Consider the following 17,423-nt stretch of genomic DNA (forward strand, 5'->3'; position numbering starts at 1 on the left):
GATACAAGACGAAGCAAGAGTGGGCCATCCAGCAGGTCTTCACTGAACTCGAAAAGCACGAACTCCGTAAAGGGGCCTGCGCCTATTAGGGTAGCGAAGAAGATGCGACGACCGGCCACGTCGGGACGGGGGTCATAACAAACCCCCGCCCACTGCAGAATCGACGTGAATAAAGTCCTTTCCAGTCCAGTCGAGTTTGTAATTTAGGATTGACCATACCTCTAAGTTAACTAGCGGAGGGAAACTTGGAAGGACTACAGTTGTATTCTAGCGCACAAATATGGGGTTGTCCGTTTCCCTCCCGTAGAAGGTCATATATTGACGGCAGACGAAAATTCCACCAATATTTGCCGCTTTACTGTGAACAACATAATTGAGAAAAGTAGATAAAACTCGCCGTATGTTAGAGTCGTCCTAACGGCTAATTATGATATAATATGTTTCAGAATAGTTTCGATAAAACACGAATGACAGCCGTTTTCTGTAACCACACTCCCTCCGTAGACGTTCATGTCTTGACAACAGACGGGAATTCCGTAACGTTATATACAACTTCGCGGTGAACTACTAATTATGACGAGTCTACGAAACTCGGCGTAATGGCAGAGGGTCTTAGCGGCTAATTTCAGTGTGTGTGTGTGTGTGTGTGTGTGTGTGTGTGTGTGTGTGTGTGTGTGTGTGTGTGTGTGTGTTTAGACACTTACATTAGATTGAGATCTCCAGTGCATTCGCGAGAAACTGGCAACGAAAATTTTGTCGCGTCGACACGGTGCGTGCACGGACGGACATGGACCAGCGCCGGATGCTCTAAAAAGATCTAACCTCGATTCAAACCGCGACACGAGTTTATAATTAGCCTAACGCGCGCAGTTACCGTAGTCTCAGAGACACATAAACCTTGCAGCAGTCTCATATCAAGAGAAAATTGTAAAGCCGCTGCTGGCATTTATCTAACGGTTTTTTGTGTGTTGCTAATGGTGACATTAAAAAAAACATCACTACAAGTTCATATAAAATATCAAGTATAAATAAAAACCTGACCCTCAGCAGTGCGCGAGACGATATATATATATATATATATATATATATATATATATATAGCGAATCAGGATAGGAAATGAGGGGCTCGTTGAAAATAAGACAAATAAGAATTGGCAGTCCAGAAGACATCGGAAAGCAAAGGGGAGGATATAGTAGCTCAAGATAAAGAATTTGGAAAATAAGAAAGTGGAGAAAAAATGCCCGCCAGGTGGGATCCGAACCCACGACCTCCAGAATACCGGTCTGGTGCGATAACCACTACGCTACCGGCGGGGCTACTTTAGCCTCCACTTTCTGGGGTATTTATGTTCAGGTGTTTTTGTTTCCTGTGCTTGGGGGTGGTAGCCAGCGCCACTCGGACTACTCGGGGTGAAGGGGACCTTCTTTTTCTGGCAGTCTTGGTGCAGTTCTGGCAGTCTTGGTGCCATAGGGAGCTTAAGAGGGTTCAACGCCGGTCGACCACTCTCGACATGTCGTAGACGCTCGAGTCACGGCCCGGGGGTTAAAAAGAAGGTCCCCTTCACCCCGAGTAGTCCGAGTGGCGCTGGCTACCACCCCCAAGCGCAGGAAACAAAAACACCTGAACATAAATACCCCAGAAAGTGGAGGCTAAAGTAGCCCCGCCGGTAGCGTAGTGGTTATCGCACCAGACCGGTATTCTGGAGGTCGTGGGTTCGGATCCCACCTGGCGGGCATTTTTTCTCCACTTTCTTATTTTCCAAATTCTTTATCTTGAGCTACTATATCCTCCCCTTTGCTTTCCGATGTCTTCTTGACTGCCAATTCTATATATACTGAAAGATAGGTCTGCAGTCTACGACGCCAAAGGAGGCTTTTTTTTTCTTCTTTATTTCCTGCATTTTCTAGGTTTACACACTATTATCGGTTTAAAACCCACCGGCCAGACTTTGGCTGGGGAAAACTGCTAAAAACGCCAAAACCTGCAAGGTTCCCAAAATCATGTAGCCACTCGGTTTCTATACATTGCATCTCGTACAGCCGGTAAAACGCTTGTCTATAACAGCGATTTCAACTTCAACCAGCTACATCCGAAAACTGCCGAAACATACTCGGTCCAAACACGTCGGAGGCAAAAGCGAAGGGCTAAGACTTCAGAATTCCGCAGTAGTTTTATTCAAATCCTGCTCCGGCGGGGCAGGATAGGGCTGAGAGTACGAACGCTGTGTTATAGACAAGCCTTTTACCGGCTGTACACTTTGTGGAGTAACTTAACGTTCTCTGCAAAATACCGAGACACAGTGTCCCCCGTATTCTGAATCCCTCCTCCACTCAAAGTGCTTCCTCCACTCCGTTGAGTGGAGGATAGGGCAACACCTCCACTCAAGGTCTCCAGGCATTTCATAAACGTGGTGACGCCGACCCTCCGAGGCCATGCTCCGAGGAAATCCTTCGTTTGGAGGGACCCTCGAGATCGCAGTTTCGGAGGGGCAGCGAAAGGCATCTGGGGGCGAGGTTATGGCAATTTTTTTATTCAAGACATGAAAGTACGCCTAAGAAATATAACTTTTTAATGTTTTTATTTTTTGTTAAGTAATTATACAGCTATTCTAAGAAATATTAGTTTGTATGGTTGAGAGGAGCACGAAAATAACATGAACCAGGTGGCCACAACTAGAAATAACTGTTTTCTGGTCTGGCCACACTGCACACACTTCGGTAGCAGACGATAAATCTGTTTTGTTTTTGTGCACGCTGCTCCATGTCTCCTCGTATCCCGTTGTGTCTCCTGTTCTTTCTGATCCTATCGATTACTATAAGTTTCAGGGCCCCCCCTCCGGATGACAGCCAAGATAACGATATGTCAGCGGAAGGGCTGGAGGTATAGGGCGGTTTGCTTCCATGCGTGACGAGCGCATATCATAGACCGGAATTGCCGACACAGTGAGCGCCTAATTATTTGTTCTTTTCGGTTCACGCCACTATCGGCAGCTCAAAGCCGACATAATGTTCAAATTACAAAGTAGTGCGTGTGTAATTTTACAGGCACCACGGTGAACCCGGTAGAAATGTCCCCCTTCGACAGCACGCAAGGACGCAAGCGCGAGGTAGCAGGCGAGCACAAAGCGACGGGCACTTGGAGAGGGGCGGAGCCTCGCAGCGCAGGCGGCTCGAAGAAAAAATAAAAAAAGAAAACTGGGCTTTGGAGCAGACATCACGCTCGCTCGCTTCCATACGGCGATCGTCTGCTTCATAGCCGTGTCATAGGTTAGTGTGACACCTTCATTACAGAGCGATGACTTTCGGTACATGACAGCGACAACCTTGCCATTGCGAGGATAAAGACAAGTCTGCACAGGTATCTCGGAGCTCGCCCGCCGTCGCAGAAAACATCACGACGCTTCGAATTACGAGTTCCAACCAACGCCTGACGACGCGGATTGTCGGCGGCGAAACGTTGACGAAGGCACCCATCACAACTTGAAATGTCCCGGCGCCATAACATCGCAACGTTACCAGCAGCCGGAACGCAGGGAGCAGTGGGTGGCCGCGGTTGCTGGCGTTTGGCTCGGCAGCCACCTCGGCAGCTCCAGCAGTGACCGATTTGGGAGGCACCGCGACACGAATTCGCCCTTGCTGAAGTGCTCAAGCGTATTCAGCCAGTACCTTATGCGCTGACATGGCAAATTCACGGTGCGGAAATCCCCTGAACCTTCGTTATATGCCTCGTCAATCCGGGATACATGCTCCGGAAAAGAGGCGAGCGAGCACAGCCGGCTCGAACCGAGAGGAGCGTAGGCGGCCATCTTGAAAATAGTACTGGAGGGCTGCTTCAAGGTAGCACAGACGACACCTTGGAGTTGCTCCTCCAAATCGTGAGCGGCTCCTCCAAATCGCCGAGCGGCTCCTCCGTTGGAGGAGACACTCGAGTGGAGGTTAGTTTATGAAACCGAAACTTGCTTTCAAGGGTCCTCTCGAGCGGAGGCTCGAGTGGAGGAGGGACTGAGAATACGGGGGACAGTCTTCGCATCCACGTCGGAGTGCCTTACAGCCATTCGACTTCGCCATATTGCGTACAGGCCTAACAGCATGACAAGGTCACATGGTAAGCCATTTAGGGCTTCTACTGAAAGAAACCGGATACCATGCGCTGTGAGTGGGAAGTCTTTCTTTAACGTCCTCTGCAGGACGTCCCAAAAAAAGATGGCGTCCCAACACTCAATGAAGACGTGCTTTATTGTCTCTGATTTCTGACAGAGGAGGCAATTAGTTGTGCCAAGGTACAAACAATCCTTTTCCTTCCATCCATGTTTTTACTGGCAGGGTTTCTGTATGTAATTTAAAAAAGAATGTCTTCACTGAGGCCGGGACAACCATATTCTTAACACGGCAAAGAACATCCTGGCCAAGGCCCAGATTGTACAACGCCCGATACAATGGCACAGGGAACAGCATCTCTTTCAGGTGCATGGTTAAAGGTTTCCTTTCAACAGTTGACAGATATTCAAACGAAAAGCGTGCACCCAGAAATCTGACAGCAAGCACCACTTCTTTCAGGTATTCTTCTACCACACAACAAACATCATCACTTGACGATACAATGTATTAGGGAAGCTCTTTCACTAGTGCCACTTTTAGGAAAGTACGGAGGAATGGGTCTGTGGTGTTCCGCAAAAACAGAAACCTATTCACAATTTGCCGCACAAAAATGTGTGACAGACCTAACCCTCCGTCCTTAACTCTACGAAAAAGATAGATCCTGCTCATTCGCTCCCACGTGGATCCCCACACAAATACAGCGCACACTCGATGTATCTCCTGCCAACGCCGCCTGTATTAACATTGCCTGACGCGTCACGCGCTTTTCTATGGGAAGGGTAGGGACGCTTAGTTCAGGCACTGATCCGCTATGTGGCGCGTGCCGGCGGACATCTCGCCTTACGTCACTGCTCGCGAGTCGCGAACGCTGCACCCACTTCTACGACGTGTGTCTGTCAGCTTGCCTGTTGGGCTTCAAGGGCCGTTTCGCTTACATCTTAGCCGCGACGGGGCGCTATTTCTGTGGCGCACTGGGGATCTCGTTCAACGTGTCACTCGCTTCATACTTGCTGCATTTTTCCAAAGATAGAGACGGAGGCGGACTGAAATAGTGTAAGAACATACTGATTGTCTGGTAGACATATAGCTAACAGAAAAACGATATTTTCTGCTGGGGCAGCCATTATTTTACTGATATTTTACTGAACTGTAATCAAGACCATAGTGGGGCCGCATCAGACGTGTGATATCCGCGGGAGGAGCATTGTGACCAATGCTCACGTGGCGCGGAGCGTTTTACAGTGTTGCGAAATGTTATACAGAAAAGTAGCAGTACTGCAAGTTGACTTCGAAAAAGCCTTTGACCGGGTTTGTCACAAGGTTTTATTCTGTGTTCTTAAACATGTAAACCTTGGTGAGGTGTTGATAAAGGGAGTTTCCATGGCCTATAGCAACTGCTTTGCGCAGTTAATTATTAACCAAAGCGTCACTGAGCGAATTCCTGTTTTGTCTTCTGTTAGGCAGGGATGTCCAATTAGCCCCCTTCTTTTTTCAATATTTCTTAAACCTTTCTGTCTGAAGATTCTGCATAGTCAGGATATTCATGGCTTTCAGTTGCACTCAAGTGAGGTGCGTCTTCTTGCATACGCAGATGATGTTGCTTTGGTTTGTGTTGACAAGAGAAGTGTGAGCAGTGCAGTAGCAGTCACCAAAGGATTCTGCTCCGTCACTGGCAGCTCGGTCAACTGGGAAAAGTGCACGGGTTTTTGGCACGGGGAATGGAGCTCGACGCCAGACGTATTTGAAAACGTATCGTGGACGGTCATACCATCGCGCTATCTCGGTGTGCCGCTGGACTGTTATCAGGACACCAATGCATACTGGCAGGAGGAGACAAAAAAATTGCGGGAAAAGCCAACCAAATGGGGAGGCAGGGCTTTGTCTATTTTTGCACGGGCAAGTGTATGCAATCTGTTCTTTCTTGCGAAACTATGGTACGTGATGCAGGTGCTGCACTGTTCACGATTGCACCTGCAGGAGCAGGCGGCGTTGGTTTTGTATTCAGATAACGTAAAAAAACTCTCGGTAATCGGAACTAAAGTTTCCACGTCACCATTTAAACGGAACCAGAAATGGAACTTTTTGTGAAACCAATTGGCATGCGAATCAGCTTTTTACGGTTCCGGCTGTTTCGTGATTGTTTTTTTTTCCTCCCTCCTCGTAAGCCTCGTCTCGTTAGTGGTCAGCCGTGTTAGCGCAATGAATGCAACATCGCAGTTCTTGTTCCAGTTGTATGGTCTCGATTTAAGATGCCGAGATCACGGGGCTCTGCTCCTATTGCCTCGTTCGTGCCATCGTGGTACTATTCGCGCTTCATTACCGCGTTGCCGTCTTCTACATTCGGTGGCTGGTAAGCACTCGCGAAGTTGAGGCCTCTAGCCTCCGTGAAGATGCCGTTGCAAGGACTCAAACAAACATATTTGATGCATTGGATGTTCAGGGACTCATTGTTGCCAAATTAACTTTGTGAGTGCTGTGCCTAAACCTCTTTTAGTTTTCATGCTTTCTGAAAAACTATCAGCTGCATTCACCTTCTGATGCTTCGAGTTCCATGAAATGGTATTGATAGTGTGTACGCACATAAATTTGCGCTTTCATACATCGATCATCGATCTCGGTAAACGGAACTAATTTTTTCGGTCCCTTGAAGTTCTGTTTAATCGAGAGTCTACTGTATATATATATATATATATATATATATATATATATATATATATATATATATATATATATATATATATATATATATATATATATATATATATATATATATATATATATATATATATATATATATAGAGAGAGAGAGAGAGAGAGAGAGAGAGAGAGAGAGCAGTAGCAACAGCGTGCGTATTTTGGAGGCGTAGGGGCATTTTCTGCTGTGCTTCGGTGCTGCTTTTCGGTGCGTTCGTCTCTGCTGAGTTTGGACGTGTGCTGAAAGTGAAGGTTGCCTGTGTGACAATGTGTGTGGTGACGATGTCAGGACATGTGAATTTTACCCGTAATGAAGTTGCAGTGGTAGAATTTGAACTCGACTTGAATGGCGAGTTCGTATCGCCGACAGTTCAATTTGTGAAGAGCTCATGCGTGTGACACAGCTGCAGCCGACGCATACGTCGCAGTTTCTAACTGAAACCTGCGCCTAGCATGAGCATGCGTAGCTTCTAAACGTTTTGATTTGATTTTAATCAAAAGCTAAATATCCCCTACATGACATTTGTTCGCTGGCTAAACTGTTTCTAGTGTCAGAAATTAAAGAGACGCACCAAACATAACCCTTCTTAAAGTCACAATTAACGCTACGGAGTTTCACTGTGGTAAGAAAAACGCGGCACTAGAATTGAACTACACACGACTAAAAAAAATTGGCGCAGCTTGCACTAGTGGTGCAAGGCTGGAGAAACAGCAGAGCTGGCTGCTCCTCTCCCTTCGTCGGAGACCCGGCTGTTGCACCTCACATTTATTTACGAACTTGCCGCCGAAAGATCTCCATAACTGGCAGGCCTGGATCGTTCCGTCCACAGCCTCCCGCGCCTCTCCCAAAATGGACCACGTTAGCAGGCTCTAGAACATTCGGCCAAGACCAAAGCCAACGCCCTCGCTGCGAACCCTAAAGTAACCCAAAGAGCGTTTTTTTTTTTTTCTTTCCATTCGGCTGCACATGTTATTGTTCCCGCCGCTGCTAACTCCGTACCCCTCGGGCATTTGGCGTGACTCAATGGTTAGGTTGCCGGTTTCACTGCGTAAAGGACTTGGGTTCGATTCCCCTGACCTCCCTAACCACATTTTCTTCTTGAGGATTCGAGTTTTTTTTGGTGCGACGGTCGGACAAAGCTCGGCCTGAAGAGCTGTGCTTCTTAGGTTAAAAACAGCTCTGCTCTTAAAAAAGAGAGAAGACGATGCGAAAACACACGCGCCGACTTTCCACGCCGCCTCCCTCCCCCCCCATTCCCCCAAAAAAGGGTTCTTCCTTCAACGTGTTTTCGAACCAGATCACATTTTGCAACAACCTCCGGGCCGGCCAAATAATGGGCCTCCTCGATTTACCAGTCCTGGACGGTCCGCGGGCAGTCCGAGGACTGCGTTCGGACCGGAACTCCCATAGGGATACATGGGAAAATCGAGCGCCGGATCGCGTCTCAGGCAGTCCGCGGACGATCCGGGACTGATAATCGAGGAGGCCCAATACGGATGTGGTTGAATAATTTCTTGGATCTTGAATGAGCTCTTAGCGAATTAGTCTGAAGCCTCAAGACGATTCCATAGCCAAATCAGCCGACTAAAAATGATTCTGGCAGGCGGACGCACTTCAAGTAAACGAACTTTTGCATCTCTTCCCGGTAAAGTTGAGTCACTCGTCAACGCTTCTCGGTGGGCGTGTTTCTGCTTAACAATTGCGCGGTGTCTCCAAGGTCGAGAGGAACTGAAGATTTTCTTGGCGTCCTGTGGGCGGCGGGTAACTTGTAAAGGTATTCACGCTGACGCAATCTGCTCCACCGACTGCTAAATCCGTGCCCTCGATGTTTCCATCGCGCATAAATTGTTTCTGCTGACGACGCTTCACGCTCCAAAGCGGAGCATAAACTATCGAGGGAAGCAGTTGGGTAGGGGCAGAAAAACCTCTTTCCACTCGGCAAGCACGACGCTTTCGGTTTTGTTCCCGAGCTGCAGAAGCGGCCCTACCCTCAGTATTCCTTTCTAGTCGAAGTAGGCGTCGGAACGTTGCAGCGATGCAACCGTTCCGCTGAACGCCGCTCGAAACGCGTCCACTTGCGTTCGTTGGACCCAATAAAATTAGGATGTTTTGTGTTCCTTTCGTTTGTAGGTAACCACTTCGTTGAGATGTCAGATTCTTGCAGGTGGTTGATGTAAACTCACTTTCATCGCCTGTGTCGTCGATATGTTCGCCGTGTTCGAAATCGCTCATGTTGTCGATGTCTTTGTCGCGCCCGGGCTTATGACAATTCGGGCGCCTACAAAACTCAACAAGGTTACGTTCACTGCTTTTAAATGTAATGAAAGCTGTTAAGTCCTCGTTCTCTTCTTCGGAATGTTTTTGCCTATCTCGGCGTCTTAGGTGGTCGAGCTCCCGAAAGGCATTCGGAACGGATACACGGTCTTCAGTTGCCACGTGCAAGTTTGTCACCGCTCTTAAAATTCGATGCTTGGCGGCGCCTCTCCTTGAAGTGTCCGCCCAAAAACCGTTTTATGGGACGTCTCTGGTTCAGCCGTAGAGCTGGACGCAGTCGTCAGTTTTTCTGTTGGGAGTTTCCAAGTTGGATGGCGCGAGGAAGTAATATGACGTCCTTTGCAATGCCGAGATGATAACTTTTAGCATTCCTGCAATTTTTGACGCGGTGGAAGGGCTTGGCGCAGCGAAAGCAACATCCCTGTTTTCACAATTTGGCTTTCTTTTCTTCTAACGGAAGGTCAGCCGGGCAGTCATCTGTGATGAGGTCGTTAGTGTCACAAAAAAGACATCTATGGTCACAAAAAAGTCACAAAGAGTCCCAAAAAGACAGATGTTGACCGTTAGCGTGGAAGAAGAACCTTGAATGTTGTCCTTGACTTCGTTCCAGGTTGGTTCTATTTTGACAGATGTGTCTGATCCAGTCATCAATGAAGTCATCTCCCGGCTTCGTACTTCAAGGTCCAACAGGTCAAGTAGCGTTGCGACATCGTTAGGCCGTCCCACTCGTGGTCCTCGTGTTGACGTTTCTTTAACGTTAGCTGGTTGAACTTGAGAACGAGTTCATAGGGCAGATTCTGCAATAGCACCGTCTTCAACATTACTCCGTAGGATACAATGTGTACACCATGATTCTCCAGCGATCTAACGTTAGTCTGTATCCGTCCATCGAGCGTCTGGAGGCCGCTCAAGACGTTGCAGAAGGTCACTTTATGGGGTTCAGCAATTTGCTCATATGCTCGTTGATTAGCAGGTTTTCGTTTCCAAGACGCTGCTGCAGCAGTTCGATGGCCATGGGGTAGCTTTTGTTGGTTGTTGGTAAGGCGCAAATGACGCCTGACGCTATCCCCTTCAAATAACTGCGCAGATACTTGAGTTTATCAACGTCGGCTAGCGATAGGCTCTTACGTATTGTCGACTCGTACAAGTGTCAAAACGAAGGCCTCTGAATGAGTTCTCCTATCGCTAGTTTGATTGATTGATTGTAGGGTTTAACGCACCGACGCAACGCAGGCGATGAGGCGCGCCGCAGTGGAGGGCTCCGGATTAATTTTGACCACCTGGGGATCTTTAACGTGCGTCGAAATCTCGAACACACGGGCGTTTTTGCTTTTCGCCTCCATCAGAAAAGCGGCCGCCGCAGCCGGGAATCGAACCCGCGACCTCGTGCTCAGCAGCGCACCTCCTTAGCCACTGAGCCACCGCGGCGGGTATATCGCTAGTTTCGAACTCGATCTCTAGTTTCGGTAGTCGAATCTGGACTCTTTTGTGAGATGACGCAGCCTCTTGTCTCGTACTAGTCGATGCAGGGCACGCAGCTGCAAGTTGTCTTTCGGCGCGAAAAATCATGCGAGCGATTGAATCCCGGTAATGTTCAGCTGCGGCAAATTCTTCATCTAGATCTTCATCGGGAACATGTTGCTATATTTCTGTGTCCATATCGGTTAAAGCCGCCTCTTTCAGTTTGAGCATATTAAGGTGTTCAGTCAGCTTACCTATCGGTAGCTGGGTCACCTTCATTATGGACTTACCTTAGTAGTTGAGGCGCGCAGAGCACCATGTTTTCGTTTGAGGCGGTCCATAATGGTGGGCGGTTCGCGGAGATGCCACTCTAGCAGGAGCTGAGGCGATGCGTTGTTCTTGGCTGGCGCGTCCTCTTCAATGGGCTCGCTTCATCGGTAGGGGTCTTCAACGGTGTAACCCTGCCAAAGGCATCAAATTGGTGAAAACCAGGAACCAGACGCGGTTAAAAGAGTACCGGTTTATTACGACCTTCGAGCGGGTGATTCGGTAGAGGAAGAAGAAGAAGAAGAAGAAGATTATGATGATGATGATGCCCTGAAAGGTTGCTGTCACGAGCTTCGCTGCCCGTGCCGTTGCTGGTGGTGGGTGGTACCAGTGAGATGGCTCATACCCACTCAGGGGGATTGGCCAGGAAATGGGCGCCCGAAAGAAACTATGTAGTTCTTGGGGAGGAGTGTTTAAATATTCGAATGGATTAGCAGTAGATAAATAGAGAAATAAAAGGGATGAGTGTATATACAGAAGCAAAAAAAAAGTAAAAGAAACACCATTGCACGAAAATTAGGAAGTTAGAATAAGGAAGAGAGGATGTGGTACAGACGAAGCAGTGAGCAAGGCGCGCAGAGGTTTGACAGGGGGCCCTAACACTGCAGACGGCCTGATTATAGAAGGAATGAGTGTAACGCATGACAAAGATCCCCGTGGTAGACTCCAGATCTTTCGCCCCGAATGACAAAATCAGTGTAGCAGAAATTGAGAGGTTTAGACGGTTACGTGTGCCTTCTCAGTTCCTTCGTCTTATAGAGGAGAACCGTTGACAGGAGAAGAAGGAATGGTCAATCGTTTTTCTGGTTCATCGCACAATGCGCATAACGGCGACGGGGTCAGATTACAGCGGTGCAGGTAATAATTTAGATTGGGCCCGCGACAGCGAAAGCTGGTGAGGCTGACTTCGCAAGCTCGCGACTGGCTTATGCTGCACTTTCATGAGTACCGGAGGGGCTCGAGCTCCGAGTATTCGCAAACAGAATCAGGCACACTTCGAAGTAAGCACAGCTTGCGAAAGCGAGCCGAAGTGATGAAGTTAATGGGCGGCAGAACCTCCACTACTGGACCGCCCAATGCCATTCCCGCCAGAGCATCCGCCGATTCATTAAGCCAGATACCTGCATGTCCAGGTAGCCAAACCAAATCAACTTTTCGGAGGGAGGAAGGGGATAAAGAAGCAAGAGCTCGAAGTAGGGGGGATGAAGTTGAGGAAGTAAGCGCAGAGCTGTTGGGCTCATCGCCTCTGCGTCGTCTTTCTTCCAACCAGATCCCATTTTGTAACGGAACCTTCGTTGAAGAAGTGACGTACGTAATTCCAGTACGTTTTACCCATGTGGCAAACAATGTACCCCTGATATATTGGGGCCTATCGATGGTATTTACGCTGCACAACCTAATCATTAGGTGCATCAACCCTGAGAATGCTATCGCACCTGTTTACACTAAGGCTTGTTTAGCGGAAAGTTAGCTTGCTATTATTACCTGAGCTAACCTAAACAAACTTGAGAGCATGCCATTTTAATGTGAAGCATTATGTATCATGTATACACTAATCCCAGTTTCAATGACCTGGCTGACTTTCTGTCTTCCTATCACGAATGTTGTCGAATATGCCATACCAGCTGCCATAAGCAGCGCTACTCGCACGCATTGCCAGCCTTTATCACGACTTCCTCTTCAATTAACCGGAGGATGTGCGGAAGTTCAAGAAATTCTACCAGCAGTTCACCCAAAGGAAACATTGCTTTGCATTAACGACAGCCATTAAAGGTGAATTCTGCCTGTATTTTTTAGCTGGTATGGTCCCTTTAGCTACTATGAAGTTAACATAACTTGGCCGAACCCGGTTGCGATCCTTATAAGTGAAAAAAGTGAGTGCCAAAAGTAACCCATCCTAACAAGATGACTCAACTCAAGCACACTCGACTGAACCTACCCAACTTAAACCAATGCGAGTGAGGGCCAAAGTAAGCCAACAAAAGCCTGACAATATGAATACGTGTCAAATGATGAAATATGCAGCAAAAAGGTTGCACTACCTGTGGCTTGAACCCATGTTTTAGTTTCCAGGCAAGGTTTTTATTTATTTATTTTTATTAAATAGCAAAAATGTCTGCTAGATTACATGTTTACATGATTGGCCACATAACTAGGCAATACCATAAATTGTGTGAATATTACAGGTTGTTCACATCAACCATGCAATGGCAAAACAAATCAAAGTTGATCATGTAACCGCAGTTAATAGGAAGGAACCTGAACCGTATAAACCTGTTTTTTGTTCTGTGTTCTAGTTTGAGCAAGTGCTACACTGTTGTTCGCAACAGTGGTCCGCAAGCGCACCTCGTGCCGTATTATTTCCGAGTGGAAACTCTCTCAAGTCGTGACACCACAAAAAAGTTATCATAAATATCTGCTCTCCGGATGCCCCATATATGTGTCGGGTTTAGCCAGTCGCAGGCGACTTCTAGAAAAAAAATATTCCGGGGGTAAACCTATTGGCTACTAATGCGGGGTAATCACTAGCCCGCGGCGCGCATTGCATTGTGGGGCCATCCGCCATTTTAAAGTTCGTCCGGCTCACGTTCGTTGTACCGACGCCGGTCAGTTGGCTATCCGCAAGGCGTGCTTGTGGGCGATCAGTGGCACACTTCCGGGGGGAGGGGGGAGGGTGCAACCCTCCCCCCCCCCCCCCCAAAGAGGTCCGTCGACCCAACCCTCCTCCCGCCTCTTCCACTGAACCAACAACCTAAGCTGACCGATAAAAGTTTACAGTCTCGGAAGCTTCTATTGTTGGGCATTCTTGGTTAAATCTCGAAAAAGAATATTGTTTTACTGGTATTTAGAATGAAACAAGATATCAGCAGTGAGCACGAGCTTTTAAGACTGTGCTGACCAGCTTGAAGTAGTTTAAGAAAAATAACGAGAAAATTTCTTTGTGAGAGGAAAAGTGTCCGTGCGTAGGTAATTTCTGAATGCGTAAGAATCCCTGGGGGGTTTAAATTAATCTGTCGCCACCCCCACCCCTACAGAGCACCTCATAGCCCACGTTAAACCGCAATTACAATTTTTGTTGGGCCGCATTATACCACTTTCTGAACTTTTGTGCGCAACTGCAGTCATGAGGTTTGAATGAGTCGTCAACCTTTAAAAAAATGGACGCTAAAAATTTATCATAGGTTCGGACCCAGTATTGCTAATTTTTCCTTCTGACCTCAAAACAAATCTTAACAAGATCACATCAAATTTACTTCATTTAATTTGAAAGCTAAAACAACTATTTTTTTTTCAATACTAAGCACTGTGCGAGCTGAAATAACCTTCCCTCTCCAGTTAAATAAAACAGGTACGGTTTTCCTTTATTATATCGCCTGAGTTTATAACATCATAGCGAAGAAAGCGGCAGCGTTTCGTGCGCAGTTAGGAAAACCAGTTAACACGCATAACAATGATGTCGGGCTGAATAGGCTCCCAGATATATGGGTTAATCTTACTGCTCAGCATAATTGTGCCAACGTATACTAACAGATTTCGTTCATTTAGAGGTAGTTCGAATTTGAGTAAACTTTCACATTCAGACGTTTTCAAGTTTCAGCTGTGTCCTTGTTCCTGGGAAGTGGCTTCTCGTGCAAACCATATTTTACAGTCGGCAGGCAGGTGAAGAGCCCTTTTCTTTTGTATCTGGTGTAGCAGCGAATAATACTCAACTGTACAGCAGAGTTTTTTTTCTTTCTGCATTTTTCCAAAAACAAGGCTCACGAGGAGACTGCACTTGCTTCACGTTTTGCTTGAATTCATCACAAAAGGAGGCATTCAGAAATGCTTTAGTTGTATTTCCTTCCCACCCTGATCTCCCATCATTCCTTCCTTCCCATTCAACTTTCAAACTCAGGTCCGAGGCTTCGGGCAGTAGCGAAAAGACTTCCCATGCATTTTTTTTGTTATCCATTATTGTCCATTATTTATTCATCCTGCAGGCGAATTTTATGTTATGGCGGCTGCTTCGACGCTTAATTTTTTCGTGTGAAAAAAAAAAAAAAACTCGACAACTGCTCTTTTATATTATTTACATATTTCTATTCTTTACACTTATATGAATTGTTTACATTATTATTATTATTATTATTATTTATTTCTTTATATTTTTTGTTTAAACATTACTACATTTTATATTTGTTGCACAAATTTTATACTTCTCCCCCCCTTTCTTTTCTTTTTTCGCCTCACTATGTTCACCCCATCTGATGTAGCAAGCTCCGCCGTTTGTAGGGCTAACCTCTTCAGTATTCAATGAAGCTTCTCCCTCCCTCCCTCCCTCCCTCCCTCTACTTCCCACATCCCCACAGGAATGCACAAACGCAGTTTGAGGAAATGATCATCTTCTTAAAGGAGTACATGACACGAAATTTTTGTGTTGCGTTTTTTTTTCGCTGTTATTGGGGTTCCTACCAGCCCACTAATCATAGAATGGCACATTAGATGGTCGGCCGCAGCGGAAATAATTTTTGACTGCCTCATTTATTTGTGTCATTTTCGGTTTCGACAGAACGAACACAGGGGCGGCCGCCATGACAGGACGGCGCTCGTGACATCACCGCTCTTGTCGCACCACTGCAGGTCTGGACGCGCTCGCTCGCCATCTAAACGCGCCTGGGCAGCATGACATCAGTCCCAAAACCGTGACGTAATACACAGGCCGGAGCAGCGCGCGCCTACAGCAGCCAGCGCGTTGGCCACGTCATGGCCGGGGGCCCTCACGTGGGCAGTTTCGGGGCCAGGAGTCATTTCTGAAACACAGTACATAAAATACGGAGTTCCACAGGGATCCATCCTTGGGCCTATCTTATTCCTGCTATATATAAATGACATTGTACACATCAAAGGTTACACAAATATGGTATTATATGCAGACGACACCAACGTGTTTTTTTCAGGCGTAAATGTGCACGATTTGTTTGGGCAGGCCAATACCTGATTAGACCGTTTATGCTCATGGCTAACTGCAAATAAACTACAACTGAACGTAAGTAAAACAAAATACATGCTTTTCAAATCAAAAGGAACACAAACACCGATTGGATCACATCTGCAATTTCAGGGTGCCCAAATACAACACACATCAACAATTAGATTTCTGGGGGTTGTATTTCACGAAAATCTATCATGGTCACCACATATTGATGCACTTAGAGTAGATATTTCCCGAGCCGTAGGAATATTAAATTACGCTAAGGTATTATTTCCCGCCAAGTTTAAAACGCGTTAAATATCATGCTCTTATACACTCCCGATTGAATTACTGTTAATTAGTGTGGTCAACCGCAACCAAAACAAGTTTGGATCTCCTACAGGCACTTCAAAATCGAGCTTTGCGTGCAATAGGAAATATTCAACTCAATGAAGACATTACTCCGTACTACACTGAATATAAAATTCTTGACGTCCGCAAAACACTGACGTATAAATTGTTCATTAAAATATTGCGACAATACAGCTCGGACAGCCTGTTTCTACTCAAATACCAAATAAAAGAATGCCGATATGAGTTGCGAAAAACTTTATTAACGAAGCCAAGATCCAGAACAAACTATGGTGACCAAAAACTGTCTCACAAAATACCCCATGTGTTGAACGAACATCCGGTGATATTGGAAGTCTTAATTTCAGGAACAACGCCGTCACAATACAAGAAATTTATTAAACCGCTACTCTTTTCTATTGTATAGGTATGAAGGTATCATTGTAACTATAAGCGAAACTATTTTGTAACACCACGCGCTGCTCACGATGTTTTGAATTTGTTTCTGTTCTTGCATTTTGCATTTTACTTTGTTTCTTCTGTACCCCAAATTATAAACAGCTTGGTACAAAAATTGAAACCCCATCCAGTTGTATCCAGTTGTATCAGTGTGTGCTAGTGTCTTCTTTTCCTTGAAAATTTTGCTTGTAAATTTTTTTCTTGTACTTTTTATTTTTTTCTTGTACTTTTTATTTGATTTGTCATACCGTTTGCGGCTGAGGGTGGCGTGACCTTCGTCAGGCAACTGGTTTGCCTCTAGCCATGCCCCCCAAGGCAATGTTTTGCAATATTGTCTTGAATAAACTTGAACTTGAACTTGGACTTGAGATGGCGTCATACTGATGACAATTGCGAAAGGGCATCCGTTCTGAGCTTTCTTGTGCGCGCAAAGATTAATATGGATATAAAATGTGTTATACCTAACTGTTACTGTTGAAACTTGCTGGGAGATACCTCCATATACAAAAAAAGCCTGTTAAATATATATCTCAAACACCTCAATGCAGCCGTACGGCTACACAGAAAACCTGTACAGCTTTCTCAGAAACTTCGCAGTTGAAGAAAAATTTGTCCTGGTCTAGCCTCCTGGTTAGCTCAGTTGGTAGAGCGACTGCTCCGGTTAAGCGGTGGTCCCGGGTTTGAATCCTGGGCAAGGACGAATTTTTCTTCAACTGCGAAGTTTCTGAGAAAGCTGTACAGCTTTCATTTGTAGCCGTACGGCTGCATTGAGGTGGATGTCAAACTTTCTTTCGTAAGAACTTACTC

The 17,423-nt window shown here is 46.3% G+C and overlaps 1 long non-coding RNA gene across 2 annotated transcripts in view; it reads right to left on the reverse strand.

Annotated features, from left to right (window-relative positions):
* LOC144169247 (uncharacterized) overlaps window positions 1–11,034 on the reverse strand; it is a 50,393-nt gene extending 39,359 nt beyond the window's left edge. For both annotated transcript variants that reach the window (XR_013322402.1, XR_013322400.1), the window contains exon 1: window positions 10,819–11,034. This is a non-coding gene — a long non-coding RNA (uncharacterized LOC144169247). The remainder of the gene's footprint in view (window positions 1–10,818) is intronic.
* Between the last annotated feature and the right edge of the window lie 6,389 nt (window positions 11,035–17,423).

Source organism: Haemaphysalis longicornis, unplaced genomic scaffold (assembly GCF_048455015.1).
Source record: "Haemaphysalis longicornis isolate Haplotype H1 unplaced genomic scaffold, Haemaphysalis longicornis Haplotype H1 scaffold_1, whole genome shotgun sequence".
NCBI lineage: Eukaryota > Metazoa > Arthropoda > Arachnida > Ixodida > Ixodidae > Haemaphysalis > Haemaphysalis longicornis.